The sequence below is a fragment of the Cyprinodon tularosa genome, unplaced genomic scaffold (assembly GCF_016077235.1).
Source record: "Cyprinodon tularosa strain WSP-4 unplaced genomic scaffold, ASM1607723v1 ctg763, whole genome shotgun sequence".
NCBI lineage: Eukaryota > Metazoa > Chordata > Actinopteri > Cyprinodontiformes > Cyprinodontidae > Cyprinodon > Cyprinodon tularosa.
In genome coordinates this window covers 234,494-257,105 of record NW_024039522.1, presented here as the reverse complement: position 1 = coordinate 257,105, position 22,612 = coordinate 234,494, and the positions used below count along the sequence as shown (strand labels likewise).

General features: G+C 41.5%; 1 protein-coding gene across 3 annotated transcripts in view; it reads right to left on the bottom strand.

Moving 5' to 3' along the window:
• The window catches only part of pik3r5 (phosphoinositide-3-kinase, regulatory subunit 5), a 61,616-nt gene extending 45,999 nt beyond the window's left edge, over positions 1-15,617 (bottom strand). Inside the window, exon 1 of one of the 3 annotated variants that reach the window (XM_038270504.1) lies at positions 15,391-15,617. The gene's annotated coding sequence lies outside the window, so the exon portion shown is untranslated. The remainder of the gene's footprint in view (positions 1-15,390) is intronic. The other 2 variants (XM_038270502.1, XM_038270503.1) reach the window with 2 other exon arrangements.
• Positions 15,618-22,612: the final 6,995 nt, after the last annotated feature.

Here is a 22,612-nt window from a genome sequence, read left to right as displayed (position 1 = left end):
GAAATCCTATACACTGCTGTTTATGCTCTAAAAACATTCTAAATGACTTAGTTTCGAGTAAATTCTGGACGCTACCCACTCAGGACAGTTGGAATACATTGGACGAGCAGTATGGAGGAACATTGACACGTTTTTTGTGGACTTTTGTGGACCTTTCTGCCTCGGGCGCCATAGACCTCCATTATTTGAATGTCAGCAGACAGCAAGAAGCCTCCCAGATCTCCAGATGCATTTGAGATATCAAAAAAGTACTCCAGAGTGTTGTTCAGCATGGGGGTGAGTAGAAAATGATGGCTAATCATGTTTTGGGTGTACTATTCCTTTAAGACTTGACCTAGGGACCTCTAGCAGAAGCTGACCTGAGGAGCATAAAGCTCTGCCACAATTGCGGAAAGTTAAAATCTCAGACAAGTAAGAGGTTGCAAATCCATGAATGGCGTTAAAAACAAACAGCAGAAGTTTAAAATCGATTCTAAAACGGACTGGAAGCCAGTGGAGTGACAACAGCACAGGAGCAATGTGTTCACGTCTGGACGTGTTTGTTAAAAATCGGCCGGCAGCGTTCTGCACAAGTTGGAGACGAGAAATTGTTGAAATTAATAGTTGAATGAAGTTTACAGAAGCAGATATTTGAGGCCATCAATCAGGAAGTGATACGCGACCACTTCCCAAAACTGTACAGTATTATTCTACATACACCTAATTCCCACCAAGGTCACAGCCTGTTAGGGTCTTTTATCGGGTCTGTAATCCTCTACAGCTTTATTTAGTCCTCCAGGGACTTTAAAAAGCCTTGTTAACCATATTGCTTTTACTCTGTTGACCAAAGCGACACTTTAAAAATAAAGATGTTGAAAACTTTCTTAGCAGGCTGCTCTTTTATTTTGGGTATAAATTCACTCTGCTGGTATCTCTTTGCAGCAAACATTTCAGAAGCGGTGTGAAAATGTGCTGCATAGTGAAAGTACCGCTCTACTTAGAGAACCAAAAATAAGGCGCGCTTGTTTTACTGAAAACAGAAAGCTGCTCTGCATCATAATCCGTCTCTACTTCTTCAATGAGCTCAGATAAACACATGAGCACCTCAATGCAAATATGGCATTGAGGGATATAGAGTTACGCCAGCTTGGTCCACAGGGGTCAGAGGTCACGAAAAGACAGGACTGAGCGATGTTTTCATTTTTGTGTCGAAAATATGCAGAAGCTGTCCATTGAAAAGATTTTCCTTCATTCTGCTTCATACTATGCTGCTATAGGCTAGGAGTGCTGGAGGACATAGGGACCCCTTTTTCATCATTCTGCTTCATTCTATCTCTATTCTCCCACTCCAGAGAAATATCAGCTGTGCTGCTGACATCAACACCTTTGTTTCTAGATGTTGGAGCTTGGCCTGTTTTCCAGTGTAGTCCTGTTTCTCTGACTGTGACTAACTGGACAGTGTATTCTCATTATCAGTTTGTATGAAATCGTACGAAAGTTATGCATCGTAATTTCGTACGTTTTGGACATTTTTTTCGTCGTATGTGCATGCACCATTCACCATTCAAGAACATAGAATATAAATTACAATTAGCCCTAACCCTGACCCTAAGATATACAGGTGCTGGTCATAAAATTAGAATATCATGAAAAAGTAGATTGATTTCAGTAATTCCATTTAAAAAGTGAAACTTGTATATTATATTCATACATTACATACAAACTCATATATTTCAGATGTTTATTTTGTTTAATTTTGATGATTACAAATGACAACAAATGAAAATCTCAAATTCATCATATCAGAAAATTAGAATATTACTGAAGACCAATAAAAACAAAGGATTTATAGAAATGTTGGCCAACTGAAAAGTATGAACATGAAAAGTATGAGCATGTACAGCACTCAGTATTTAGTTGGGCCTCCTTTGGCCTGTATTACTGCAGCAATGCGGCGTGGCATGGAGTCGATCAGTCTGTGGCACTGCTCAGATGTTATGATAGCCCAGGTTGCTCTAATAGTGGCTTTTAGCTCTTCTGAATTGTTGGGTCTGGTGTATTGCATCTTCTTCTTCACAATACCCCATAGATTTTCTATGGGGTTAAGGTCAGGAGAGTTTGCTGGCCAATTAAGAACAGGGATACCATGGTCCTTCAACCAGGTACTGGTAGCTTTGGCACTGTGTGCAGGTGCCAAGTCCTGTTGGAAAATGAAATCTGCATCTCCAAAAAGTTGGTCAGCTGCAGGAAGCATGAAGTGCTCTAAAACTTCCTGGTATGTGGCTGCGTTGACCCTGGACCTCAGAAAACACAATGGACCAACACCAGCAGATGACATGGCACCCCAAACCATCACTGACTGTGGAAACTTTACACTGGACTTCAAGCAACGTGGGTGAAGTGCCTCTCTTCTTTTCCTCCAGACTCTGGGACCTTGATTTCCAAAGGAAATGCAAAATTTACTTTCATCAGAGAACATGACTTTGGACCACTCACCAGCAGTCCAGTCCTGTTTCTCTTTAGCCCAGGCAAGACGCTTCTGACGCTGTCTGTGGTTCAAGAGTGGCTTGACACAAGGAATGCGACAGCAGAAACCCATGTCTTTCATACGTCTGTGTGTGGTGGTTCTTGAAGCACTCACTCCAGCTGCAGTCCACTCTTTGTGAATCTCCCCCACATTTTTGAAGGGGTTTTGTTTCACAATCCTCTCCAGGGTGCGGTTATCTCTCTTGCTTGTACACTTTTTTCGACCACATCTTTTCCTTCCCTTCGCCTCTCTATTAATGTGCTTGGACACTGAGCTCTGTGAACAGCCAGCCTCTTTAGCGATGACCTTTTGTGTCTTGCCCTCCTTGTGCAAGGTGTCGATGGTCGTCTTTTGGACAACTGTCAAGTCAGCAGTCTTCCCCATGATTGTGTAGCCTATAGAACTAGACTGAAAGACCATTTAAAGGCTTTTGCAGGTGGTTTGAGTTAATTAGCTGATTAGAGTGTGGCACCAGGGGCCATCAATTTTGAACCTTTTCACAATATTCTAATTTTCTGATATGATGAATTTGAGATTTTCATTTGTTGTCATTTGTAATCATCAAAATTAAACAAAATAAACATCTGAAATATATGAGTTTGTATGTAATGTATGAATATAATATACAAGTTTCACTTTTTAAATGGAATTACTGAAATCAATCTACTTTTTCATGATATTCTAATTTTATGACCAGCACCTGTAAAACAGCAAGCAACGTAGTTAGAGACATGAAGAAATAATTTTGCACTGTTTTTCCCAGTTTTACGTCCGTCCGCGGATCTGCTTTTTTTTTTCGTCTGCCACCGCATGCCCACTGATCTGTTTTTTTGAGGAAAAACGTCCAAAACGTACGAAAGTGTGCATAACTTTTCGTACGATTTCATACAAACTGATAATGAGAATATGTTGAACTGGATGTGTTCTCTTCATCCTCTGACATGGGAGCTGGCTCGGAGCTCGTCTGCCTGGCTGTGTGTTTCCTGGACGGGGCCGCCTGTGGAGCTGGTTGACAGTTGCCTTTTGTATCTATGCTTCTTTTTCTATCTCTGCTTCTGTCTCCTTGAACCCCAGTGGGCCTCAGCAGATGGCAGCTCACACTGAGCCTGGTTCTGCTGGAGGTTTCTTCCTGTTCAAAGGGAGTTTTTCTTCTCCACTGTCGCTACAAGCATGCTTAGTGTGAGGGATTGCTGAAGAGTCAATGAGTCGATGCAATCAGCTGGTTTTCCTTAGATAGAAAACTTTGAATCAATCTGACTGGATGATCTGGTGAACTGGAAAGTGACCTGAGATGACATGATGTGAATTGGAGCTATAGAAATACACTGAATAGAATTGAAAAGATGTCATGTCAGAAAGACACGTGCTGCTTGCTTCACCGTTATATTGGAGAAAATTTGAATGTTTTCATCACCGTTTTTTTTTCACTTCAGAAAAAGGTGTAAATAGTGCATGTGCAGATATGCAGAGGCTGATGCAGGCGGAGGCGCAAACCGCACGGCTACGTGTCACTAAGGTAAACGTGAAAGATTTCACTGATACCACAGTTGTAGAGACAAACAGGAAGCCTTTCTGTGATCAACACGCTTCCGCACTTGGAGTCTGTCTTCTCCTCAGCCGAATCGGGTCGCCAGCCTCCATACTTGGCTTAATCTGATATCCGTGGTTTAAAAAAAAGAAAAAACAGAAATCTGCTCAAACAGGATTTATGATTGCGTTGCCTGTCCTGACTCAAAGGGACTCCTACGTTGTGTAATACATTGTGTAACTCAGTAAATTTCTTAGAATGCCTTCCTGTGGCGGCTTTGAAAGACAACGAGCCGGAAGAGGGAAAGAAGCTCTCTTTAACTTTTTATTTAAGCCTTTTGAGGACACTGATGTGAAGGACGAAAATAAGCATCCTCTCCACTTCCCTTTTAAAGTCCAAACACTGAAGTCAGTGTTCAATCATTAACAGAAAATCAGGTCCGACTGAGGAGGAAAGAGAATATTTGGTTTATTGTAGTTCATTTTTTTAAGCTGTAGTACTGGATTTGACAAGCGTCCTCTGAGTGTGTCACCATTCCATGATGATGTCTGAAAGAGCAAAACTAGGATAGCTTACGTGAAGGTAGAGGACCCAGGGACAGTGAGAAGCTGCAATTCAAACAGTTGATTCAGAACTCACTCCTCCTGCTTGAGCTTGCTGTTGATTTTGCAGCAATCTCATACCAAACAGAGAGAGCCTCAGTTATCCTGAGCTATCTCTATAGTTCTGCTGCTATAGGCTTAGACTGCTGGAGGACATAGGGACCCCTTTTTCATCATTCTGCATCATTCTATGTCTATTCTCCCACTCTGCAGAATCTGTTAGTTCAATCTCTAACGTTCTGCTCTCTCTGCTTTTTCTCATAGTAGCTTCATCTGGTCTGTTCCTGTTTGGCTGTGACTCCATCCTGGAGAGAAATATCCGTGCGAGTCTGAGTCTGGGAGCGGCCATTTTTGCCCAAATATAGTAGCCCCTCCCTCCTGCCATCTTCCAGCAGTGACGTCACGGTGCGGTAAGCCTAGCGCCATTCTCCCCGCTTTCCAAGCTAAATCAATGGGAACTACTAGACACATCTGCAATCAACAACAATTATTGAAGATTTCCAGAGGACTTCACCATTGAAATTCACCAGAGCTATAGTGAAACTGACAATGCCCACGTGCATGGCAGCTGGATGCTGGAATACATCGGGGAAAAGTGGAAAAAAAAGAGTTATTCCACCTTTCTGATTCCTGATCCTCCACGGCCGGGTTGGTCGTTGGATCGCCAACTTGAAGAGGGAGGATTTGCCATCGAACTTCTGGCCAGAGAAAAAACCCGTAATATGTAGCCAACATTTGGAAGAAGAATGTTTTCAAGATGACTTGGATAATAGCGCGTTGTGACAAACACCAGATACAGCACTGGGACTTGATCAACAGCCGATACCGCACCGTGACGTCACAAACCAGCAGAGATGGCAAAAGTACTCACTTTCCGTACTTGAGTAAAAGTACAGATACTTGTGTTAAAAAATCCTCTGGTAAAAGTGGAAGTACTGATTAAACTTCTTTACTCAAGTAAAAGTAACAAAGTACAGGCTTGTAAATTTACTTAAAGTATAAAAGTAAAAGTAGAAACCACTTTTTTCATGCCGTTGCCTACATTTTAAATGGATGTCTGCCAATAGGACTAGATCTCCGTTGTGTTCATTTTCAATCATCTCGTCGTCCATGCTACTATGCTAACGCCACCGCCACCAAGCTGCAATGATTTGCCGCCAATGAATACCGCCGAATCTGTCGATTCATCTTGTAGCGGTGCGTCAAATGCAACGTAGATTCCCATCCAATTAGATTGAATTTGGTATTGATGACGTGAAAAATAATAACGGTAACTCCATTGAAATGATTCAAAACTTTAAGTAACGAGACAATTTTTTAAAATTTAAGGAGTAGAAGTAAGAAGTCGCCATAAAAATGAGCAGTAAAGTAAAATAAAAATATCGGAAAAATCTACTTGAGTACAGTAACGAAGTATTTGTACTTCGTTACTTCCCATCTCTGCAAACCAGTAGGTGGCAGTAGTGTTCTTTGACAAACATGGATGCCTCCAGTAAAGCACATTCACATGAAAATTACTCTGAATTAAAAACACTGATCATTTATTGAACAGGATGGAATCATTTCAGATTTAAAGAACTTTCAGAAGTTTGAATCCTGAATATGAGCGACTTTTCCTTTAAATACCAACAGGCCATAACGAAAATGAGCTTAAATGAAACAAACAAATCTATTTTTTTAAATGTAACAAGTAGAAAGTAAATAATTGTCTAGGTCTGGGTTTTGCATTGAAGACTCATGAAAGAACAGCTCTATAGTAGATATATATATATATATATATATATATATATATATATATATATACACTATATTGCCAAAAGTATTTGCTCACCTGCCTTGACTCACATATGAGCTTAAGTGACATCCCGTTCCTAATCCATAGGGTTCAATATGACGTCGGTCCACCCTTTGCAGCTAGAACAGCTTCAACTCTTCTGGGAAGGCTGTCCACAAGGTTTAGGAGTGTGTTTATGGGAATTTTTGACCATTCTTCCAGAAGCGCATTTGTGAGGTCGCACACTGATGTTGGACGAGAAGGCCTGGCTCTCAGTCTCCGCTCTAATTCATCCCAAAGGTGTTCTATCGGGTTGAGGTCAGGACTCTGTGCAGGCCAGTCAAGTTCATCCACACCAGACTCTGTCATCCATGTCTTTATGGACCTTGCTTTGTGCACTGGTGCACAGTCATGTTGGAAGAGGAAGGGGCCAGCTCCAAACTGTTCCCACAAAGTTGGGAGCATGGAATTGTCCAAAATGTCTTGGTATGCTGAAGCATTCAGAGTTCCTTTCACTGGAACTAAGGGGCCAAGCCCAGCTCCTGAAAAACAACCCCACACCATAATCCCCCCTCCACCAAACTTTACACTTGGCACAATGCAGTCAGACAAGTACCGTTCTCCTGGCAACCGCCAAACCCAGACCCGTCCATCAGATTGCCAGATGGAGAAGCGCGATTCGTCACTCCAGAGAACGCGTCTCCACTGCTCTAGAGTCCAGTGGCGGCGTGCTTTACACCACCGCATCCGACGCTTTGCATTGCACTTGGTGATGTATGGCTTGGATGCAGCTGCTCGACCATGGAAACCCATTCCATGAAGCTCTCTGCGCACTGTTCTTGAGCTAATCTGAAGGCCACATGAAGTTTGGAGGTCTGTAGTGATTGACTCTGCAGAAAGTTGGCGACCTCTTCGCACTATGCGCGTCAGCATCCGCTGACCCCGCTCCGTCAGTTTACGTGGCCTACCACTTCGTGGCTGAGTTGCTGTCGTTCCCAAACACTTCCATTTTCTTATAATACAGCTGACAGTTGACTGTGGAATATTTAGGAGCGAGGAAATTTCACGACTGGATTTGTTGCACAGGTGGCATCCTATCACAGTTCCACGCTGGAATTCACTGAGCTCCTGAGAGCGACCCATTCTTTCACAAATGTTTGTAAAAACAGTCTGCATGCCTAGGTGCTTGAATTTATACACCTGTGGCCATGGAAGTGATTGGAACACCTGATTCCAATAATTTGGATGGGTGAGCAAATACTTTTGGCAATATAGTGTATATATATATATATATATACACTCACCGGCCACTTTATAAGGTACCCCAGGCTAGTAACGGGTTGGACCCCCTTTTGCCTTCAGAACTGCCTCAATTCTTGGTGGCATAGATTCAACAAGGTGCTGGAAGCATTCCTCAGGGAGTTTGGTCCATATTGACATGATGGCATCACACAGTTGCCGCAGATTTGTCGGCTGCACATCCATGATGCGAATCTCCCGTTCCACCACATCCCAAAGATGCTCTATTGGATTGAGATCTGGTGACTGTGGAGGCCATTTGAGTACAGTGAACTCATTGTCATGTTCAAGAAACCAGTCTGGGATGATTCCAGCTTTATGACATGGCGCATTATCCTGCTGAAAGTAGCCATCAGAAGTTGGGTACATTGTGGTCATAAAGGGATGGACATGGTCAGCAACAATACTCAGGTAGGCTGTGGCGCTGCAACGATGCTCAATTGGTACCAAGGGGCCCAAAGAGTGCCAAGAAAATATTCCCCACACCATGACACCACCACCACCAGCCTGAACCGTTGCTACAAGGCAGGATGGATCCATGCTTTCATGTTGTAGACGCCAAATTCTGACCCTACCATCCGAATGTCGCAGCAGAAATCGAGACTCATCAGACCAGGCAACGTTTTTCCAATCTTCTATTGTCCAATTTCCATGAGCTTGTGCAAATTGTAGCCTCAGTTTCCTGTTCTTAGCTGAAAGGAGTGGCACCCGGTGTGGTCTTCTGCTGCTGTAGCCCATCTGCCTCAAAGTTCAACATACTGTGCGTTCAGAGATGCTCTTCTGCCCACCTTGGTTGTAACGGGTGGTTATTTGAGTCACTGTTGCCCTTCTATCAGCTCCAACCAGTCTGGCCATTCTCCTCTGACCTCTGGCATCAACAAGGCATTTCCGCCCACAGAACTGCTGCTCACTGGATGTTTTTTCTTTTTCGGACCATTCTCTGTAAACCCTAGAGAAGGTTGTGCGTGAAAATCCCAGTAGATCAGCAGTTTCTCAAATCAGTTTCTCAAATCCTGCAGTCACTCAAATCACCTTTCTTCCCCATACTGATGCTCGCTTTGAACTGCAGGAGATTGTCTTGACCATGTCTACATGCCTAAATGCACTGAGTTGCCGCCATGTGATTGGCTGCTTAGAAATTTGTTAACGATCAGTTGGACAGGTGTACCTAATAAAGTGGCCGGTGAGTGTGTATATATATATATATATATATATATACACACATTTTATTTAAAAATGCGCCTTTCTGGACACTCAAGGTCACCGTACAAAAACATAAAAAGTGTCAGAAAAAATAAAAATAATAATTATAAAGACATTTAAAACATTAAAAAAATGCAGAGGCTGTGACAGTGAAATTGATATTTTTAAAGAGAATAAGCAATCTTGAACAGATGGGTTTTGAGTTATATTTTAAAATGGAGAATTGAGTCCGTATTTCGAAGTTGGGGTGGTAGAGAGTTCCAGAGGCGGGGGGCAGATAGATATAGATGCTACCCAACTATAGCAAGTTTCCCTCAGTGTCTGTTGCATGTTCTGCTATCTATTGTTCCAGCCTCATTAAACTCAAAAATTAAAGGACAGCCAAACAACACTAGGTCAGCTACTGTAGATCAATTTTCTCTAGTTATTAAAATATATTAAAATGAAAAAAATGTGTTGTTGCACATTTGTCACAGTGTTTTATGAAAGGGTGTGGTTGGATTTGTGCAGTCCCTGTCACACGGACTTAGAAGCAGGACTTTTAGGAGGGGAAGTGTGATGTTTCTCCTTTGAGGAGTTAGCAGTGGGTAGGGTTGGAGTTTATCCACGTATAATCTAATATTAAAGCACGAAGCTTGTAACCTCAGATCACCTCACTTCTCGTTCTGCCGTTTGTACTTGTGTGTTCTCGTGTGCTTGTGAAACGTCATCAGCCCTAGTACCGTTCCAATTCACAACAACAGCAGAGCGAGAACAGACAAAGTCCCCCCAGCAGTGGGCTGCCATTGTTTGGGGTTTAAGGGTCTTACTCAGGGACCCAGAGTGGCAGGCTATGAACTCAGAACCTCCAAACCCCCAGTGCAGTGCTTTAACCACCAGGCCGCCGCTTCCCTAAATGCTTTGTGTGGATACCATGGAAACAAGAGGCAGCATGTTTATCAAAGAGTCCCAGGATGGAAGAGTTTCTCCTTCGTTGCTGCTTCCACCAACTCTATAGAAATGCTGTGATTCCTGCCATGTGATTGGCTGTCGCCATGGCAACGAACAGCTAACCAGGAGGTGGCCATAACAAACAGGTAAGTCAGAGTAAAAGTCTAACCGATGTTCTAAAACCTTTGGGCCTGTTGAACCCACCCAGGAACAGGAACCCACTGGTGTCGCCTTGCAGCGTCGCTGTCCGGCTGCAGGTGAAGGCGCGCGTTAGCTTCCGGGCGTTCACACGTGCTCCGCTTTCTGCACCACCTCTACTTCCTCTCTGTGTCAAGTGTGAGTCAGAGATGGAGGAAAAGCAGAAGTGTCTAAAAGTGGTGAAACAGTGATTGGGGGGGGGGGGGGGGGGGGGGGGGGGGGTCCTGCGTTTAAGAATAACAACCTGGTGAGTAAACCCCATCAGACCAGTAAATCCATCAGACCAGCAACCCCATCAGACCAGTAACCCCATCAGACCAGTAACCCCATCAGACCAGTAAATCCATCAGACCAGTAACCCCATCAGACCAGTAACCCCATCAGACCAGCAACCCCATCAGACCAGTAAACCCCATTAGACCAGCAACCCCCGTCAGACCAGTAAACCCCGTCAGACCAGTAACCCCATCAGACCAGCAACCCCATCAGACCAGTAAACCCCATCAGACCAGCAACCCCATCAGACCAGCAACCCCATCAGACCAGTAACCCCATCAGACCAGTAAACCCCATCAGACCAGTAAACCCCATCAGACCAGCAACCCCGTCAGACCAGTAACCCCATCAGACCAGTAACCCCATCAGACCAGTAAACCCCATCAGACCAGCAACCCCATCAGACCAGTAACCCCATCGGACCAGCAAACCCCATCGGACCAGTAACCCCATCAGACCAGTAAACCCCATCAGACCAGTAACCCCATCAGACCAGTAACCCCATCAGACCAGTAAACCCCATCAGACCAGTAACCCCATCAGACCAGTAAACCCCATCAGACCAGCAACCCCATCAGACCAGCAACCCCATCGGACCAGCAAACCCCATCGGACCAGTAACCCCATCAGACCAGTAACCCCCATCAGACCAGTAACCCCATCAGACCAGCAAACCCCATCAGACCAGTAACCCCATCAGACCAGTAAACCCCATCAGACCAGTAACCCCCATCAGACCAGTAACCCCATCAGACCAGTAAACCCCATCAGACCAGTAACCCCATCAGACCAGCAAACCCCATCAGACCAGTAACCCCATCAGACCAGTAAACCCCATCAGACCAGTAACCCCATCAGACCAGTAACCCCATCAGACCAGCAACCCCATCAGACCAGTAACCCCATCAGACCAGTAAACCCCATCAGACCAGTAAACCCCATCAGACCAGTAACCCCATCAGACCAGTAACCCCATCAGACCAGTAAACCCCATCAGACCAGTAACACCCATCAGACCAGTAACACCCATCAGACCAGTAAACCCCATCAGACCAGTATCCCCATCAGACCAGCAACCCCATCAGACCAGCAACCCCATCAGACCAGCAACCCCATCAGACCAGTAAACCCCATCAGACCAGTAACACCCATCAGACCAGTAAACCCCATCAGACCAGTATCCCCATCAGACCAGCAACCCCATCAGACCAGCAACCCCCATCAGACCAGCAACCCCCATCAGACCAGCAACCCCCGTCAGACCAGCAACCCCATCAGACCAGTAACCCCATCAGACCAGTAAACCCCATCAGACCAGTAACCCCATCAGACCAGTAACCCCATCAGACCAGTAAACCCATCAGGCCAGTAACCCCATCAGACCAGTAAACCCCATCAGACCAGTAACCCCATCAGACCAGTAACCCCATCAGACCAGCATACCCATAGTTAATACCCTTAGTCCGTCCCTTTATTCCATACATTTAGTCTGTCCCTTTAGCTTGTCCCTTTAGTCTGTCCCTATAGTTTGTCCCTTTAGCTTGTCCCTTTAGTCTGTCCCTATAGTTTGTCCCTTTAGTTTGTCCCTTTAGTCTGTCCCCATAGTTTGTCCATTTAGTCCGTCCCTATACTTGTCCATTTAGTCCGTCCCTATAGCTTGTCCATTTAGTCCGTCCCTTTTGTCTGTCCATTTAGTCTGTCCCTTTAGCTTGTCCATTTAGTCTGTCCCTTTAGCTTGTCCCTTTAGTCTGTCCCTATAGTTTGTCCCTTTAGTTTTTCCCTTTAGTCTGTCCCTATAGTTTGTCCCTTTAGTTTGTCCCTTTAGCTTGTCCATTTAGTCTGTCCCTTTAGCTTGTCCATTTAGTCTGTCCCTTTAGTTTGTCCCTTTAGTCTGTCCCTATAGTTTGTCCCTTTAGTTTGTCCCTTTAGTCTGTCCCTATAGTTTGTCCCTTTAGTCTGTCCCTATAGTTTGTCCCTTTAGTCCGTCCCTATAGTTTGTCCCTTTAGTCTGTCACTTTAGTCTGTCCCTATAGTTTGTCCCTTTAGTTTGTCCCTTTAGTCTGTCCCTTTAGTCTGTCACTTTAGTCTGTCCCTATAGTTTGTCCCTTTAGTTTGTCCCTTTAGTCTGTCCCTTTAGCTTGTCCCTATAGCTTGTCCCTTTAACTTGTCCCTATAGCTTGTCCATTTAGTCCGTCCCTATAGCTTGTCCGTTTAGTCTGTCCCTATAGTTTGTCCCTTTAGTTTGTCCCTTTAGTCTGTCCCTATAGTTTGTCCATTTAGTCCGTCCCTATACTTGTCCATTTAGTCCGTCCCTATAGCTTGTCCATTTAGTCCGTCCCTATAGCTTGTCCATTTAGTCCGTCCCTTTTGTCTATCCATTTAGTCTGTCCCTTTAGCTTGTCCATTTAGTCTGTCCCTTTAGCTTGTCCCTTTAGTCTGTCCCTATAGTTTGTCCCTTTAGTTTGTCCCTTTAGTCTGTCCCTATAGTTTGTCCATTTAGTCCGTCCCTATACTTGTCCATTTAGTCCGTCCCTATAGCTTGTCCATTTAGTCCGTCCCTATAGCTTGTCCATTTAGTCCGTCCCTATAGCTTGTCCATTTAGTCCGTCCCTTTTGTCTGTCCATTTAGTCTGTCCCTTTTGTCTGTCCATTTAGTCTGTCCCTTTTGTCTGTCCATTTAGTCTGTCCCTTTAGCTTGTCCATTTAGTCTGTCCCTTTAGCTTGTCCCTTTAGTCTGTCCCTATAGTTTGTCCCTTTAGTTTGTCCCTTTAGTCTGTCCCTATAGTTTGTCCCTTTAGTTTGTCCCTTTAGCTTGTCCATTTAGTCTGTCCCTTTAGCTTGTCCATTTAGTCTGTCCCTTTAGTTTGTCCCTTTAGTCTGTCCCTTTAGTTTGTCCCTTTAGTCTGTCCCTATAGTTTGTCCCTTTAGTTTGTCCCTTTAGTCTGTCCCTATAGTTTGTCCCTTTAGTCTGTCCCTTTAGTCTGTCCCTATAGTTTGTCCCTTTAGTCTGTCCCTTTAGTTTGTCCCTTTAATCTGTCACTTTAGTCTGTCCCTATAGTTTGTCCCTTTAGTTTGTCCCTTTAGTTTGTCCCTTTAGTCTGTCCCTATAGTTTGTCCCTTTAGTTTGTCCCTATAGCTTGTCCATTTAGTCCGTCCCTTTTGTCTGTCCATTTAGTCTGTCCCTTTAGCTTGTCCATTTAGTCTGTCCCTTTAGCTTGTCCCTTTAGTCTGTCCCTATAGTTTGTCCCTTTAGTCTGTCCCTATAGTTTGTCCATTTAGTCCGTCCCTATACTTGTCCATTTAGTCCGTCCCTATAGCTTGTCCATTTAGTCCGTCCCTTTTGTCTGTCCATTTAGTCTGTCCCTTTAGCTTGTCCATTTAGTCTGTCCCTTTAGCTTTTCCCTTTAGTCTGTCCCTATAGTTTGTCCCTTTAGTCTGTCCCTATAGTTTGTCCCTTTAGTTTGTCCCTTTAGCTTGTCCATTTAGTCTGTCCCTTTAGCTTGTCCATTTAGTCTGTCCCTTTAGCTTGTCCCTTTAGTCTGTCCCTTTAGTTTGTCCCTTTAGTCTGTCCCTATAGTTTGTCCCTTTAGTTTGTCCCTTTAGTCTGTCCCTATAGTTTGTCCCTTTAGTTTGTCCCTTTAGTCTGTCCCTTTAGTCTGTCCCTATAGTTTGTCCCTTTAGTCTGTCCCTATAGTTTGTCCGTTTAGTTTGTCCCTTTAGTCTGTCCCTATAGTTTGTCCCTTTAGTTTGTCCCTTTAGTCTGTCCCTATAGTTTGTCCCTTTAGTCTGTCCCTTTAGTTTGTCCCTTTAGTCTGTCACTTTAGTCTGTCCCTATAGTTTGTCCCTTTAGTTTGTCCCTTTAGTCTGTCCCTATAGTTTGTCCCTTTAGTTTGTCCCTTTAGTCTCTCCCTTTAGTCTGTCCGTATAGTTTGTCCCTTTAGTCTGTCCCTATAGTTTGTCCCTTTAGTTTGTCCCTTTAGTCTGTCCCTATAGTTTGTCCCTTTAGTCTGTCCCTATAGTTTGTCCCTTTAGTCTGTCCCTTTAGTCTGTCCCTATAGTTTGTCCCTTTAGTTTGTCCCTTTAGTCTGTCCCTATAGTTTGTCCCTTTAGTTTGTCCCTTTAGTCTGTCCCTTTAGTCTGTCCCTATAGTTTGTCCCTTTAGTCTGTCCCTATAGTTTGTCCGTTTAGTTTGTCCCTTTAGTCTGTCCCTATAGTTTGTCCCTTTAGTTTGTCCCTTTAGTCTGTCCCTATAGTTTGTCCCTTTAGTTTGTCCCTTTAGTCTGTCCCTATAGTTTGTCCCTTTAGTTTGTCCCTTTAGTCTGTCCCTATAGTTTGTCCCTTTAGTTTGTCCCTTTAGTCTGTCCCTTTAGTCTGTCCCTATAGTTTGTCCCTTTAGTCTGTCCCTATAGTTTGTCCGTTTAGTTTGTCCCTTTAGTCTGTCCCTATAGTTTGTCCCTTTAGTTTGTCCCTTTAGTCTGTCCCTATAGTTTGTCCCTTTAGTCTGTCCCTTTAGTTTGTCCCTTTAGTCTGTCACTTTAGTCTGTCCCTATAGTTTGTCCCTTTAGTTTGTCCCTTTAGTCTGTCCCTATAGTTTGTCCCTTTAGTTTGTCCCTTTAGTCTCTCCCTTTAGTCTGTCCGTATAGTTTGTCCCTTTAGTCTGTCCCTATAGTTTGTCCCTTTAGTTTGTCCCTTTAGTCTGTCCCTATAGTTTGTCCCTTTAGTCTGTCCCTATAGTTTGTCCCTTTAGTCTGTCCCTTTAGTCTGTCCCTATCGTCCTGTATGAAAAATATTTAATTAATAATTTTTTGGTGTTTTGAAGCGTATGTCGAGCTGACCTTAAGGTCTATTTTTCGTATAAAACTAAAGGAATAAATGCAAATCTGACGTCTTGCGCATGCGTATTAGCCATGCTGGTCTGACAGAACACCGGCTTTTCCAGTCACTTCTGCTTTGACAGAAAAGCTGTAAAAGTTTCCAGGCTTTAAATGAGCGCAGTGAGATGACAGCGGACACCATCAATCTTTAGAAACATTCAAATCATGAACTTTAGAATCAGTGAAGAGCAGCAGCTCACCTGCGCTTCACTCTTCAGCCTCCATCACCTGTGCGCGTGTCTGAAGAGTCCAAAGAGTCCGCGGCTTGGAGGCTCTCTGCCATTGATTCATCACCCAAAGCATCACTGATCCACCTAGAAGGGCCGCATCCTGGGCCGATCCGAACCGAACCGATCCGAGCAGTTTGGGGTCACAGCAGAGAGGAACGAGCCGCTGCTCTGACTGCTGAGAGCAAACAGGAAGTGGAGCACTGAGGTACATGTGAGCTGCTGTGACGGTGGCTGTGTGTGTGTGTGTGGGGGGGGGGGGGGGGGGGGGGGGGGTGCATGTAGAGTAATGCAGGGATGTTGAACTACCCCCCCCCCCCCACACACACACACACAGACACACACACACACCCACCTCCAAAAGGTAGTCATTTGTTTGTGCTATTATTCACCCCCCCCCCCTTTTGTTTTCAGAGTTCCTTTGTTCAAAGCGCATTAAAAATGTTTTTTATTTACAATTATGTACTTCATCATTGTTTAGAATCATAAATATTAACCTTTCCTACTTAGAAGCAGGGGCGGATTTAGGAAATGTGAGGCCCTAGGCAAACACAGGCAGGGGGCATAATATGTGACCATGCATCTTTAAGGAATCACATGCTGCAGGATGCATGAGTTTATTTTTGGTGAAGATTTTCACTGTGCTTCAGTCAGATAGTAGGATTTGAATTTTACACCCTTAGTCCATTAAAAAAGTAAAAAAGAAAAACAGGCAATATTTAGACCCCGATGCATGTTTACAGAAACAGCAGCATTCATAACAAGCGGGGGCTGATTTAAGAAATTTTCGGGCCCCAGGTAGAGACAGGCAGCCCTCTGAATTGAGAAGCCAACACATAGAACAGACCGATTCTCCAGATAGAGAAATGTTAATAGAATAGACATCCATTATCTGTTCTAGGTTGTGTCCCTCTCTTCTTGTCCCTTTTCTTCTTGTTTTCCTCTCTATGTTTTGTACTCAGCTGACTTTTCATGCTGTCTCTAAAGGAATGAAAGATTTTTTCCAAGCACTAAGCTCACTTAGCTGATTGCTCCTTCCTGTGTTTCCAAAAAGGCCAAAGTAAATAACCCAGTCCTTCTTTTCCCTGTAGACAAGCCATGATCTGCTTATCTGTTCTCCATTTTTCATTTGGATGAAATAATAGCTGCATGAATCATGACAGCAGACAAGATAGAGGAGAGCAGGAGGCGGGGTTACCAATCTACTCGCTCTGGAGAGCAGAGTTCGCTGCTTTTAGATGTTGTCTCCAAAGTCTCCAGTAGCAGAAAAAAGTCTCTAGATTTGGCGCTAGGAGCTTTTTAGAAATCAAAGTGCTAGAGGGGTCTGAAAAGTGGCTAAATATAGCGACTAAAGCGCTAAGTTAGCAACGCTGCTCTTTGCATGGTTTGTTTTCAAATGGTTTGCTGCTGTCTGTTTGGACCTTTCTGAACATTTGCAGCAAATGGACTGATCCAATATGGTGGACACTGAAGGGGGGGGGGGCTGAGACACGCTAAATATTATCAGCGTTCTGATGGCATTTTAGCCAAAAGGATTTTTATCAAAAACATAATTAATGTGCAGAAATAGGGAATAGTTGTATTAAACATACATGGAAACAGAGTTTTATGGGGCCCCCAGGAACTTGGGGCCCTAGGCACCTGCCTAGTGTTGCCTAATGGTAAATTCCAACCCCTGGAGGGATGTTGAACCCATTTTATAAATGAATGAATGACATTGTAAAAAAAAAATATGACTTGGGAAAAAGAATAAACCCTTATTTTTCTCTTAAAACCAACTAAATAACCATAAATATTGCTTCTAATTTCTGACTGCTTAACTTTACAAACGTCTCCCAGTACGTGTGAAGGAACAACCCATTAAAATTTCGTACTGATCCAGATCATGTGTGAGTTTTATGTCTGTGCTTTTCTAGGTCCCTCCAAAGACAAATCTCCGTCTAAAGAGTCTGAAATCTCCAGAAATACATCAATGTTTTTTGGTTAAAATGTGGTAAAACGTTGAATAAAACAGTTTTCAATTTATGACATCTGCTTATTACCATGATTATTAATTTTCACTGATATTTAGTCGTATAAATGTACTTTAGTTTTTTTTTTTGGTTCCAGTAATTTGCTGAGTTGATTCTGTAAAGTAATATCTACGTCTAACAACTCATCACACTCTTTTTAACTGAGTTCGGTTGATGATTTCAGCCGCTGCAGATTCCTGTAAACTTGCTTTTTCTTCGTCAGTGTTCTTCTTCCTCTGACCCTGCAATAAACCATCAGATCACTGAACGGTCTGCGGCCATTTTCTGTCAGGAAAACTCCACTTCCCCCCCGACTGCTTTGCTTATTGTTTACATATTATTCTAATAGTCGATTCTGTGAATTCCCCTTCTCTGAAAACAAGCTAAATGTAGAAACAGCAACACCAGTAAACACCACATCAGTTATGCTTCATACAGTAGATAGATAGACTTCAGATAGATAGATAGACTCAGATAGATAGATAGACTCAGATAGATAGATAGACTCAGATAGATAGACTTTAGATAGATAGATAGATAGATAGACTTTAGATAGATAGATAGACTCAGATAGATAGATAGATAGATAGTCTTCAGATAGATAGATAGATAGATATACTTCAGAGAGATAGATAGATAGATGGATAGATATGCTTCAGCTAGATAGATAGATGGATAGATATACCTCAGATAGATAGATAGATGGATAGATATACTTCAGATAGATAGATAGATAGATGGATAGATATGCTTCAGATAGATAGATAGATGGATAGATATGCTTCAGCTAGATAGATAGATGGATAGATATACTTCAGATAGATAGATAGATAGATGGATAGATATGCTTCAGATAGATAGATAGATGGATAGATATGCTTCAGCTAGATAGATAGATGGATAGATATACTTCAGATAGATAGATAGATGGATAGATATACTTCAGCTAGATAGATGGATAGATATACTTCAGATAGATAGATAGATGGATAGATATACTTCAGATAGATAGATAGATAGATGGATAGATATACTTCAGATAGATAGATAGATAGATGGATAGATATGCTTCAGATAGATAGATAGATGGATAGATATGCTTCAGATAGATAGATAGATGGATAGATATACTTCAGAGAGATAGATAGATAGATGGATAGATATGCTTCAGATAGATAGATAGATAGATAGATATACTTCAGAGAGATAGATAGATAGATGGATAGATATGCTTCAGCTAGATAGATAGATGGATAGATATACCTCAGATAGATAGATAGATGGATAGATATACTTCAGATAGATAGATAGATAGATGGATAGATATGCTTCAGATAGATAGATAGATGGATAGATATGCTTCAGCTAGATAGATAGATGGATAGATATACTTCAGATAGATAGATAGATGGATAGATATACTTCAGCTAGATAGATGGATAGATATACTTCAGATAGATAGATAGATAGATGGATAGATATGCTTCAGATAGATAGATAGATGGATAGATATACTTCAGATAGATAGATAGATAGATAGATGGATAGATATACTTCAGATAGATAGATAGATGGATAGATATACTTCAGATAGATAGATAGATAGATGGATAGATATGCTTCAGATAGATAGATAGATGGATAGATATGCTTCAGCTAGATAGATAGATGGATAGATATACTTCAGATAGATAGATAGATAGATGGATAGATATGCTTCAGATAGATAGATAGATGGATAGATATGCTTCAGCTAGATAGATAGATGGATAGATATACCTCAGATAGATAGATAGATGGATAGATATACTTCAGATAGATAGATAGATAGATGGATAGATATGCTTCAGATAGATAGATAGATGGATAGATATACTTCAGATAGATAGATAGATGGATAGATATACTTCAGATAGATAGATAGATAGATGGATAGATATACTTCAGATAGATAGATAGATGGATAGATATACCTCAGATAGATAGATAGATGGATAGATATACTTCAGATAGATAGATAGATAGATGGATAGATATGCTTCAGCTAGATAGATAGATGGATAGATATACTTCAGATAGATAGATAGATGGATAGATATACTTCAGATAGATAGATAGATAGATGGATAGATATGCTTCAGATAGATTAAGATAATGGATAGATATCCTTAAAGATAGAAGATAGATGGATGGGATATGCTTCAGCTAGATGGGATAGAGGGATAGATAGCTTCAGCTAGATAGATAGATGGATAGATATACTTCAAAATAATAGATAAAGGAAGAATATACTTCAATAGTAGAAAGTAGAGGGAAATAGATTACCAGATAGATAGAATAGATGGGATGGAAAGATATCCCTTCCCGCTAGATAGATAGATGGATTGGAAAAACCCAGATAGAAAATTGGGATGGAAGAATATTTCCCGATAGATAGATAGAAAAAATTGGATAGTATGTTTCGAAAGTTTAGATAGCAGGATAGAAAATGCTTCGAAAGATGGATAGTTTGGAAGAAAGGCTTCACAAATTAGATAAAAGGATAGATATACCTCAATAGATAGATAGAGGGGAATAGATATACTTCAGATAGATTAAAATAGTTTAGATGGATAATATGCTTCAGATAGATAGAAAAGGGGGATAGATATGCTTCAGCTAGATAGATAGATGGATAGATATACTTCAGATAGATAGATAGATGGATAGATATACTTCAGCTAGATAGATGGATAGATATACTTCAGATAGATAGATAGATGGATAGATATACTTCAGATAGATAGATAGATAGATGGATAGATATACTTCAGATAGATAGATAGATAGATGGATAGATATGCTTCAGATAGATAGATAGATGGATAGATATGCTTCAGCTAGATAGATAGATGGATAGATATACCTCAGATAGATAGATAGATGGATAGATATACTTCAGATAGATAGATAGATGGATAGCTATTCTTCAGATAGATAGATAGATGGATGGATAGATATACTTCAGATAGATAGATAGATAGATGGATAGATATGCTTCAGATAGATAGATAGATGGATAGATATGCTTCAGCTAGATAGATAGATGGATAGATATACCTCAGATAGATAGATAGATGGATAGATATACTTCAGATAGATAGATAGATGGATAGATATACTTCAGATAGATAGATAGATAGATGGATAGATATACTTCAGATAGATAGATAGATAGATGGATAGCTATTCTTCAGATAGATAGATAGATGGATAGCTATTCTTCAGATAGATAGATAGATGGATAGATATACTTCAGCTAGATAGATGGATAGATATACTTCAGATAGATAGATAGATGGATGGATAGATATACTTCAGATAGATAGATAGATAGATAGATGGATAGATATGCTTCAGATAGATAGATAGATGGATAGATATGCTTCAGCTAGATAGATAGATGGATAGATATACCTCAGATAGATAGATAGATGGATAGATATACTTCAGATAGATAGATAGATGGATAGATATACTTCAGATAGATAGATAGATAGATGGATAGATATACTTCAGATAGATAGATAGATAGATGGATAGATATACTTCAGATAGATAGATAGATAGATGGATAGATATGCTTCAGATAGATAGATAGATGGATAGATATGCTTCAGCTAGATAGATAGATGGATAGATATACCTCAGATAGATAGATAGATGGATAGATATACTCAGATAGATAGATAGATTAGATGGATAGATATACTTCAGATAGATAGATAGATAGATGGATAGATATACTTCAGATAGATAGATAGATAGATGGATAGCTATTCTTCAGATAGATAGATATACCTCAAAAAGATAGGTATATCCTTCATTTTATTTCTCCTGGTGAGCCAAATGCTCATCTTTGACCAAACACACAATGATTCAGTGTGACTGACAAAAGGCACGCTGACTCCCTGATCAGTGATCAATCCGTCCCACATATCTGTTCCTGGCCCCGCCCCCATGCATCACCCTCCACTGGAGATCTACACCGCGTTTCTCTATGGGAGGTTTCTACTCTACCTGGAGAATGGCTCTGTTTGATGTATTGTCTTCTCAATTCCAAATTTCCTAAATCCGCCCCTGGTGTCCACTGTATACATTTTTAATCAATAAATGATTTTCAATAAAGTTTCATATTTAGGTACCAATCAGACCGAATGGCAGCAGTCCTAATGATCTGCTAGTGAACGCGAAGCTGTTGGGCTATCAGTTAGCTCCATTCCCAGAGTTATATTGGCAAAACAGGTCACACAAAAAAGGCACTTTTTTTCTTTAAATTATTAGCCTATTTTGAATTTCTTTGCAAATAAAATGGAATTTAAATGGAAATGAACTTTTTTTTCCGTTGTTTGTTTTTCTGTCAGCGGTTGGTTTTTATCTATTCAGAGGCTAAAAGAACCAGTGCTTATGAGCAATGTTGATGAGCAACATATTACTCTAAATATGCAGAGCGCTCCATAAAAATACAACCAAACACCCAGATCTTCTATTTTTGGATTTTATATGAAACAGACCAGAACAGAAACTAACTTTAAATAAAACTCTGCATCACACTGACATTATTAAGCACTACCAATGCTGCTGAACTTTTATAATCCTTTTAAATAGGACATTACATATTTATTTGCAATGAGCTTTTTCACAGCTTCCCCTGCAGGTTCTGCAGCAACTTCTTCCCTGCTGCCATCAGACCATAGAAAAGTTTAAACTCTCATCCAGACTCTGCATCACACTGACATTATTTTGCACTACCAATGCTGCTGAACTTTTACAATCCTTTTAAAAAGGACACAACTCAATGTTCTCCTGCATTTTGCACCATATTTATTTTGCACTGAGCTTTTTCATATTAATGCTCTTTCACACCTTCTATTTTAAACTGTTTCGTTTTGTATACACTGTGCAAACAAGATGACAACAAAGTTTGCCTGAGTTCAAAGTCTAAGTATATCACTTCCCCAAAGTGGTTCTGTTGGGTTTGAGTGTTTGTGTTTTCACACTGACCCATGCAACCTAACAGATATCCAGCGTCTGTCCCAGAATCTCCTAAATCTCTGGCAGACGCTGAACTCTCTATGTATTTTTTTCTATTCTGGGCGTATAGAGGATTCATAACGAGTCCAGAACTTCTGTCCAACGACAGC